This window comes from Panthera leo, chromosome B2 (assembly GCF_018350215.1).
Source record: "Panthera leo isolate Ple1 chromosome B2, P.leo_Ple1_pat1.1, whole genome shotgun sequence".
In the NCBI taxonomy this organism is placed as follows: domain Eukaryota; kingdom Metazoa; phylum Chordata; class Mammalia; order Carnivora; family Felidae; genus Panthera; species Panthera leo.
This window is the reverse complement of record NC_056683.1, coordinates 142,665,794-142,675,802: the sequence shown is the minus strand read 5'-3', so window position 1 is coordinate 142,675,802 and position 10,009 is coordinate 142,665,794.

The following is a 10,009-nucleotide window of genomic DNA, read 5'->3' as shown; positions in this document are numbered from 1 at the left end:
TCAAGAGTCGGATGCTTAACCGACTGAGCCCCAAATTGAATAGGACTCTCTTTTGCCACAGGTCACAAAAGCCTAAGATGCTCTGCTTGGCGTGGCAAACACACACCTGTGGCCTTGCTAGTGCTGTCACCTTTTCTGTTCTGTATCTGTGGGGAGCATCAAGGAGGAAACAGCTCAGAGCTGGCAGGAAAGTGGAAGCCTGTTTTGTTATTTCTGTACTGAAATATGTCATCATTTCTCCCCTGTCTTGCTGCTTTGGCCCCATGGACCCCGGGCTGCATGGAGAACCCCTCTGGGGCAGGGGCACCCAGACACTGCCACTTAACTCGATCCCCTTTGACGGCCCCATGATGCCAGGTGTCGGAGGCTTGAAGGGCAGGTGAGCTCTGCTGGAGTCTGTGGAAAAAAGAACAGGCTGGAAAGCAAGCCGTGGGGGGTGGCACTGGTTTCTGAGGTGGAGGAAGTTTCTAGGGGGCCAGAATCTTTTTTAGGCTCTGCCAGTTCATAGCTGTACAATTCCATCTAGTCTTCTAAATCCACAGCATTTCAGAACATCAAGAAACCTTAAGGCCCAGAAAGTGTGGCTGACTTCCAGGGGATCACACAGCTATTTAGTGGCAGAGCTGGGGCAAGAACCACATCTCTTTTCTAGTTGCAGGGCTCTTTCCCACTAAGCCACTTTTTTTCCAAAAGAGCTCTCTAGAGGACAGCTTCCCATCCCCTCTCACGACCTCAGTGTGACACATGGGGCAGACTGAGGATGTGCAGGACTCTTGCCTCTACTGTGCTGTTACTCAGTTTACAGAACTTAACATCTCTGATTCCTTTCAAGCACACAATTTCCTGGTCCGTCCCTGGTTGCTCCTCTTCTGCTCCTCTGAGTTCTGGAATGATTTACATAATCCTCAGCTGTGTTCACGATACAAGGACTATTCATGATTGCCCATAGACTCACGTGTGCACACGGGCAGGTGTGTCCACAGCTGACATCGCAACCTCCATCACTGAACCTTGGACCCACCCAACCATTCCAATGGGAACAATTCACTGGGGCATCAGAGGAGGGCTGTCCCCACCCTTCTCTGCATTGTGGGTCCAGCAGCTGGGGTACCATCCCGAGCTCAGGTGCAGCATGAGGGGGAGAGGGGCGGGTAGAAGGAAGGGATGTAGCCTGGTCTGAATAAGAAACCAATGAGAAGAGGGGCTGCCCCCCACATATGCATCTTTGTGGGGATGAAGAAGGTACCTCTTCCAGGTGGGTGGATTATGTCTTTGGGGATGAATGAGAAAAAAGCTCCCAAGCGGCTCCATGCCAGAGGTGAGGGCTCAGCAGAGCTGTGATGGGCTGCCTTTGCCAGGGCACTCTCGTGTGAGGTGGAATCTGCCCGAGGGCACGTGGACCTCCAGTGACCCCCGTCTCTTTCTTCCACCCTCGTCCCCAGAATGCGGACCAGAGAAGAAATGCAAGATTAATTAGTGAAGGACAAATCCAGTAAAACGAGGGACACTGAGGCAATGATGTAAAAGATAATGACCCGACTGTCCCAGATCACGGGACAGTTTCCTCCACTTGTACACAAGAGTCCCCTAATCCGGTGGTTACGACAAGGCACCAGGACCCAGCACAGCTCAGTGGCAGCACATCAGTGGACAAGAAAACACAGGGCAATGTGTGTTCCTCTTCTCTGAGGGGACCCTGGGAGTGCTGCTTTATAAATATCTTCAGGCCCCCGGCTGGCACAGGAGTGCCGTTCTGTCACACACGAAAGCCACTAGGTATATTTGCTTTCTTCCTCGCTATCTGACCAGGCAGGCGATTGCTTCTGCTCACAAAGCCATCAGTAATCTTTGTTGCTGGAAAGTTCATTCAGCGATTAAGGTCCTTCTTTCCTTCAGAAAGGAAAGGTCCTCCTTTCCTTCCGGTCCCCACCCTTCCCGTCCCCACATGTGTCTTCGCCCTCCCTGGCCCCATGTCTTCCTCTGGTTAATTTCCCAGTCGTAAGCTGAGGTGCAGCCTCCCACCTTTGAACGTGAGCTCTGGGCTTCCCTTCCCCGTGTCGCAGTCAGCCAACAGCCAGCGAGGCCGGCTAGTGAACAGGGCGCTGGAAATTCAGCTGACGAGTGGAGGAGTGCCAGTATAAATTTCCCTTTTTTCACCACACTTTTATAGAAGGTTGCAAAGATGCACATCAGCACTTTCACAAGCCGGGCTTCCTTCTGAAAAGAATCAAGCCTGTCAAAGCTCTGAACTTTTCTGCTGTTATTTTTAATGGTTTGATCAATTACCCGGCACATTATGTTCCTGTAACCCTATCCTATGCCATAAGAAGAGGGTTTGAATTCCAGAGTTCCAGAAAAGTCTGTTGGCCACATCAGCCAGGGTTTTATGTAACCCACCTCCTGCTCAGGGACTCATTTATTACATTTTCTCTTGCATTCTCAGATACTGGCCTCCTTTTATCCTGACATCTCATTACTGTTTCTTTAGTATATTGGAGTACATTTAAGGTTTGACTATACAAGGCAACATTTCCATAAACTGTCTTTCTAGCCTCTGTTCATAAATGAATCTCCAGCAGGGAGGGCTGGCTCGCTTCAGCTGACTAATTCTGTGGAATAGGACTGAAGTGAGAAAGTGTTAGCAAAGTGACAGCCCTAGGTAAAAATGCAAGAAGTTCCAGCAAATTCCAAAAATATTTTATAGGTTCTTGATTTCATTATGCCCTCCTTGGCCGAGGAAGCTGACTGTGCAGTTACTTCACTTTTCTGCACTTCACAGAGGAAAGCTCAGAGCTCCCGAGTGGGAAAGTCAACCTCATTGTCTTGACCTCAACCCGTCGAAGTGAACCAAACAATAGTGAGTGGTGAAAACATGCTTCAGAATCGATAATGGGGATTTCTTTGATTATAATGTTTTCTCATTATATTTGTTAATGTGCCAAAACGAAAACTTGGCCAAAAAAACCCTATTTTGGTTTAGACAGTGTAACAGTGTAACTGTCTAAATCAAAATGCCATGGCATATTCCTTGCCCCTGGTCTTATACAGCTGCCTCCCTGCGCACCCCATCTGCCAGGGCAACGCCTGCTCTCTTTCAAGACCTACCTTTTCCAGAAGTCTTTCCTGAGCGCCTTCCATTCCCTCCCACACAGGAGATGTGACCTTCCTGCTTACGGAATCCCCACTGCATCGTGGGTAGTCCCATCCCACACCTAACACTGTATTGCACTTACAGAGGTACGTGAGCGTTCTACCATCCCAGCCAGGCTTTGTCAATCTCTCTACTATTGGCACTGTGGGCCACATAATCCTTTGCTGTGGGGGCTGTCCTATGTATTGTGGGATATTTAGCATCATCCCTGGCCTTCGCCCCCTCCCCTAGGGGTGACAACCAAAACTGTTGCCAAACAAACATCCCTTGGGAGGCAAAATCGCTCCATCTGAGAACGACCATTCTAGCCTCTGAGGTCAGGGGGTGATGACAAGGTTTTATTTATCTTTAAATCCCTTGCACCTGGCACAATCCTGCTCTATGGCGGCATTTGTAAGTATGCCTTGAATTTTGAAAGCCAAACGAAACAATATATGCTAATACAGTGAGTGCCTACACTCAACAAATTTCTACTACTTTCTACTCCCACTGTTCTCTGGAACTGTTGCCCCACCTCAGCTATGGGTCACACCTACTCTGTAACTGTGGTGGGGATTAACTATATGGTGCAGGTGCTTGGCACCTGTGATGTGCAGTATTGGTTGACTCTGAATTTGGGCTGGCCTCTGAGATCGGTCATGATCTTGAACCCCAGACTCCTACCCACAGGTTTGACCCCGACCTCCGGGGATCCTGGCTCCTGGCCTCTGTCTTGGTTACTGACTTTAGTTGCTTCTGACTTGCGAGTGCAGGCCTAGCCTGGCTGTCAGCCTCCAGACCTCTCACCTGCCTTGACTGCTGTAAACCTGAACGACTACCTGTGCCTTCCTGCCTCAGTTGCTCCTATTGAGTTAGCCCATGTCCTACACTGACTTGTTTTGCCGCCTTCTGGGCCCTATAATTAAGTTATTTGCAAACTGTACAAAACCTGCAAGATCTTGTACATTTGTCTTGGCCCTGGGTATATCACACTAAAGAGAGCCAACTGAAAAGTACCCAGTTCTATCCAACAATTGAGTTTGGGACTCTGTACTATGTAAAATAACCAGACTAACTGATATTTTCAGTATTTGACTGCCTTGGTGCTGGGCGAACATTGCCCATGGCAGAATTTAGTAAGTAATTTAGTCATTTAGAAAGTAATACGTAATGGAAAGTGGTGGCCTGATTGACTGTTGCCACATTATAAAATTATCACCAGGGAAAGTCCTCATTACCTGTTGTCCTTTGAGATCCAGACTAATGTAAGACAGACAGTGAGCCGGGCTCTCAGCCTGGGCAGTAGCAGACACCTGTGGCCCCTGTTGAGCAGGCAAAGTGACAAGCGATGCCTACTCAGAGGTGTCACCTTGACAAAAGTTTATGTAGTCGGTACCTTTCTCCACCTTGCAACCTCCACTCCTAATCCTTACCTCCTTCCCCTAATCATCATAGCAACACACATCCTACATCAGCATCAGCAGAGATTAGAAAAGCACGTCTTAAATGGGGACACCTGGGTGGCTCCATTGGTTAAGCGTCTGACTTTGGCTCAGGTCATGATCTCGCAGTTTTGTGAGTTCGAGCACCACACTGGGTGCTCAGTCAGTTAAGCATCTGACACTTACTTTTCAGCTCAGGTTGTGATCTCATGGTTTGTGAGTTCAAGCCCCACATTGGGATTCTTTCTCTCTCTCCCTGTCTCTGTGCCCCTGTCTCTCTCTGCTCCTCCCTTGCTTGCACTTTCTCTCTCAAAATAAATTTAAAAAATAATGTATACTTTTGGGGCGCCTGGATGGCGCAGTCGGTTAAGCGTCCGACTTCAGCCAGGTCACGATCTCACGGTCCGTGAGTTCGAGCCCCGCGTCAGGCTCTGGGCTGATGGCTCAGAGCCTGGAGCCTGTTTCCGATTCTGTGTCTCCCTCTCTCTCTGTCCCTCCCCCGTTCATGCTCTGTCTCTCTCTGTCCCAAAAATAAATAAACGTTGAAAAAAATTAAAAAAAAAAAAATAATGTATACTTTTGAGAAAGAGAGAGACAGAGCATGAGTGGGGAAGGGTAGAGAGAGAGGGAGACACAGAATCCAAAGCAGGCTCCAGGCTCTGAGCTGTCAGCACGGGGCCTGACACGGAGTTCAAACACCCAACCGCGAGATCATGACCTGAGCAGAAATCGGACACCCAACTGACTGAGCCACCCAGGTGCCCTCCCCCGTCCCCGATATTTAAGGAATACTTATTTCTAGGAGCTGCCTTCAGTAATTCCAATTCAGAAGGTTTGAGGTGGGCCAAGAGGGGTATTTCTTAAAGCTGCTGAGAACTGCCTTAGACTATAAGACACTTACAAGAGACACGGTCCATGACCACTGAAGTCTCAGCCCATCGAGAAGGTAGTACACAGTGCCTGAGAGCTGGAAGAATGTCAGTAGGGAGACCAAATGAAAAAAATGCAGGTGAGAATAAGCCTGATATATCCTCCAGCTCCAAGATCCCTCTTCCTAAGTAGAGCCCAGTGTATTCTGATTCACTTTGACTCTTGCCCTCTTAAAGACAATTTCTAGAAAAAAATTTTTTTTAATGCTCATCACCTCTAGCACAAATGAGTATTGCCGACATTGGGTTCCAGTCCTGTTGGATGTTGTCCAAACTTATCTTTTTGTTCTTTTTGCTACTTTCTAGAATCTTTGTGAGGCCTCGGATCCCCTGTAAGTGATCCAGTTTCTTTAGAACCCAAGAGCTTGAAAAATTTGTTGTGAAAGTTTATCCCAGAAGGGATGTCCAGAGTTCTCTTTAGTTATTATTGAATGAACAATCAAAAGGAGAATTTTGTTAAATGATTTAATTTGTCTTTTTTTTTCCTTGTGTGATTCCAACTTCAAATCCAGCAGGACTGAATCTATAAATGACAGGACATAAGTAACCTGTCAAGGCTCTCTAGCACTCCCCCAGCCAGGTCAAGACCTAAGCAACTCTAGACCCTAGAAAAACCAAATCACCAGACACCTGTTTTGCTACTATTAGAGCACAAAGATTCTACTTCTATCTCTCTCTTTCTCTCTCTGTCTCTCTGTCTCTCTCTGTCTCTCTCTCTCTCTATATATATATATACATATATATATTCTTCTTTATATATATTCTATATATATAAATTCTACTTTATATATAAATTCTATATATATATTCTACATATATATTATATATATGTGTGTGTGTGTGTGTGTGTGTGTGTGTATATATATGTATATATATATATGACCTTAATAGTTCAATGAAGTGCAGGATCCAGTAAGTCTGTTTTATGGCATTATGATTAATACAGCCCCTGGAAAATCTTTTAATATGTTACTGAACTGGTGTCAAGAAGAAAATGTCAAAATGCTAAAAACAGACTGGAGCTAACAATCTGGCCTCCAAGTCCACTAGAAGTTTATTCATTCTTCTCGTTTTATGTACACAGAGATGATCTCACACTGTCACGTGGCAGTGAGAGCAAAGTGATATGCAAACAATCAGATGGACCGTACAGAAGGTCCAAAACCAGGACCTCGAGAGTGGGTGAGGAAGTGAATGGCCCTAAATGGAGGCAAGAACTGACTATGTGCTCCAGCTGCTCAAATTTTCCCCTAATATGAATGATTCCCAGAGTTTGTTATTTTTATCAACACTCAGCATAATTGTATGAGTTACCTCTAGCTGATTTATGTTCATTAACATGTGTAGAGCTGGAAGGATATCCCAAGAATCTCTTGTCTAGGAGTTTTAAAAATGTGTTCTTCAAATTGCTGATGTTCCTTGCAAACATTCCAGGGGTCTCCACGAGACTGAGGTGGAGGCTGAGGGGAAGCCAATGGGGGTCAGGGCTCAGGCTTCAAGCCTCAGCTCCATCAGGAAACATTGCATTTTTATTATTTTATTAGGGTGCTGAATTTGGATCATTTTGAAAGACATGTTTTAAAAATATTTCACTTCCTAACCCTCATAGTGAAACTCAAATGTACAGAAAGGTTGAGAATCATCCACGATTATACAATGAATTAGTGGCAAAGCACAATGGAATCTTGCTCTCCTGAGTTTCAATGCACTTTGCAGATTTTGAAATTTTAATCTCTATTTCAGATTTCAAAACTCTGAGTAATTTCTCAAATGTTTCTTTGCAATAGTGTAGGAATCTATGCTCTGAGTTGACTGGAAAAAAATCAGTAAAGATTCATGTTGTTTTAATTCATGCTCAACCAATAAATCCTTGTAATTACCAAGCTACTTTATTTTCTTAAGACAAAGCCTGCAGGCCCAGACCCAGATGAAATTCTCTAGTTTGGAATCCATCTGAGAATTTATAGAATTTATTCCAGGATGGATAAAGGGTTTAGGTAACATACCAATACTGATTGATTGGTAGTGACTAACTGAGAAAGATCCTGGAGATGCCATTGACTACAGAGATAATGCAGCAATGATTAGCAATGTCTGCCATGGACATGGGAGGGGAGTGTGGTATGATGGCTTTAATTATGTCATCCCCGCTTCTCCCAAGAACCATGCTTTGGCTTTTAAATTATCTTGAAATTGTCTTTTTTTTTTTTCCCCAATTAGACAATGAGTTTTCAAATTTAGGGAGTGTGATAGAAATTGCTAACAAATTGTTATATATGAATGAAGGTGATAATAAATATTAATAAACATGATGGAATTGAGCTAAGTTGAACTGGATCAAATCAAACTGAATCAAATGGCGTTAAATGGTTTATCTCCAAAGGACATCCAATTAAATATTCAGTGAAGAACACACATCTATTTACTCAGAAACCAAAAAGATATTTTCAGCAATTCATAGAAATCAAAACATTCTATATTTCATTTAAGAATATCTCACCTGGAGTGTGTGGGTGGCTCAGTCGGTTAAGCGTCCAACCTCCAGCTCAGGTCATGATCTCACGGTTCGTGGGTTCGAGCCCTGCATTGGGCTCCATGCTGACAGCTTGGAGCCTGAAGCCTGCTTCGAATTCTGTGTCTCCCTCTCTCTCTTCCCCTCCCTTGCTTGCACTCTCTCTCTCTCTCTCTCAAAAATAAGTAAACATTAAAAAATTTAAAAAAAGAAAAAAGAATATCTCCCACAAGTTAATTGAAATTGGCACATGGTTTCCAAAAAAAATTTTTTTTATGTAGGGTATCAAAGCACAGGGTCTTGAAACAAAATTAAATCTAAACAAAATTAAACATTTATAATTGTGCTATCCTTGGCTGCTGAGTTACCAGTAATCATGAAAAATGGTAATGTAAATAATGGAAAATTGATTCTTGGACATTTTTAAAAGAATGATTAGAAACAGGAATGAATTAGATCACAGAAAGAAGCTAACTCCACAGAGATTTGCAAGCATCACGAGGATAGGATGTTATTTTTGAGCAAACTATCCCTTTCCATAGAGCTCTGCCCTCAGCTCTCCTCAAAGTCTTCCTTCCTATTCTCAGTGCAAAGTGGAGAGTAGAATGTATATGAGTCCATTCAGGCTGTTATAACAGCCACAGACTGGTGGCTTAAACAATAAACATTTATTTCTCACAGTTCTGGAGGCTGGAAGTTCTGAGATCAGGGTGCCCGCATGGTTGGGTGAGATCTCTTTTTCTGGCTTAGACACAGCCATTTTCTGGAAGTGTCCTCACATGGCAGGGGAAAGAGAGAGCAAGCTCCCTGGCATCTCTTCTTACAAGTGCTCCACCCTCATGACCTAATCACCTCCCAAAGGCCTTACCTCCTGACACCATCACATTGGACCACACTTTCAACACAAATTATGGAGGCACACAAACATCCAGTCCATTGCACAGTGTGGGAAAGGAGGAGGGTCTAGGGCCAAACTTCAGGGCTGTCTAGCTTTCCCCAACTCATTTGAAGAGGCACATCAGCAAAGGGGCAGAAGAGGTCACAGAGGTGGGAGGGAATCTGGGATGGGCCATCTCACAGAGGCCGTGGAGAAGCACCCGTCTTTCCCCTTCTTGCAATGGAGCCAGTACACTAAGTCATCTTTCTGTGCCATCATCTGCCTGGTCAGGGACAGGCTGAGACTTGCTGGCTTATTTTTTTACTTGCAGATGTGTTAAATGTGCTTTGCTGGTCTTTAGCATGGGATGAGTTTCTATGGAATGAGTTCATACCTGAATAAATGGGTAGATATCTGCTTTCCACACCACCACACCCTCCTGAAACAATGAACACAAAAGCACCAGCCATGTCAGTGGAGAGGAAATGAGAAGAAGGAAATCTTGGGAAAGAGGGGAGATGTTAATATTTCCAAAGTATTGGCCTGTCACATGCACTCTGAGCTGAATTTGTAAGGAATTCAAAGGCAAATCTCTGCAATTTAAGGTTCCACTTTCAAAATAAATTAGACCTCACCCAAAAAACAGTTCCCTCTTGACTAAGACTTATATTTAGTTGAATTGGGGGCTAGTCCTCTCTGCAGTAAATGTATTAAATGTGATGAATGTAGCAAAGATTGGGTGAAAGGCCTTTACTGCTAACCAGCTGTGTGAATTCCCTGAGCTCAGATTCCTCATTTGTAAGTAAGAGAGTTCCTTCCTGTGTTCATTCAACAAATGTTAGTTGACTACTTAGAGTTCCAGGCACTGGGCTGGGAACAAAGATACTGGCTCCTGACTTAAAGAGGATGTCAGTTGTCAAACAAACACCTAATTACAATATATGCCAGGTGTGATGAAGAGGTCCAGAGGATTGTGATGAAAACCAAGGTCCCTCCAACCTCTAACGTTCTGTGATTCCATAGTGATTTCTGTTGTTTCCCATTCTAGGGTCTCCACATTCTCACAGGGGGCTCTTTTTTGGGAATCATAGGCACCATTAAGAGCATGAAGAGTTACTG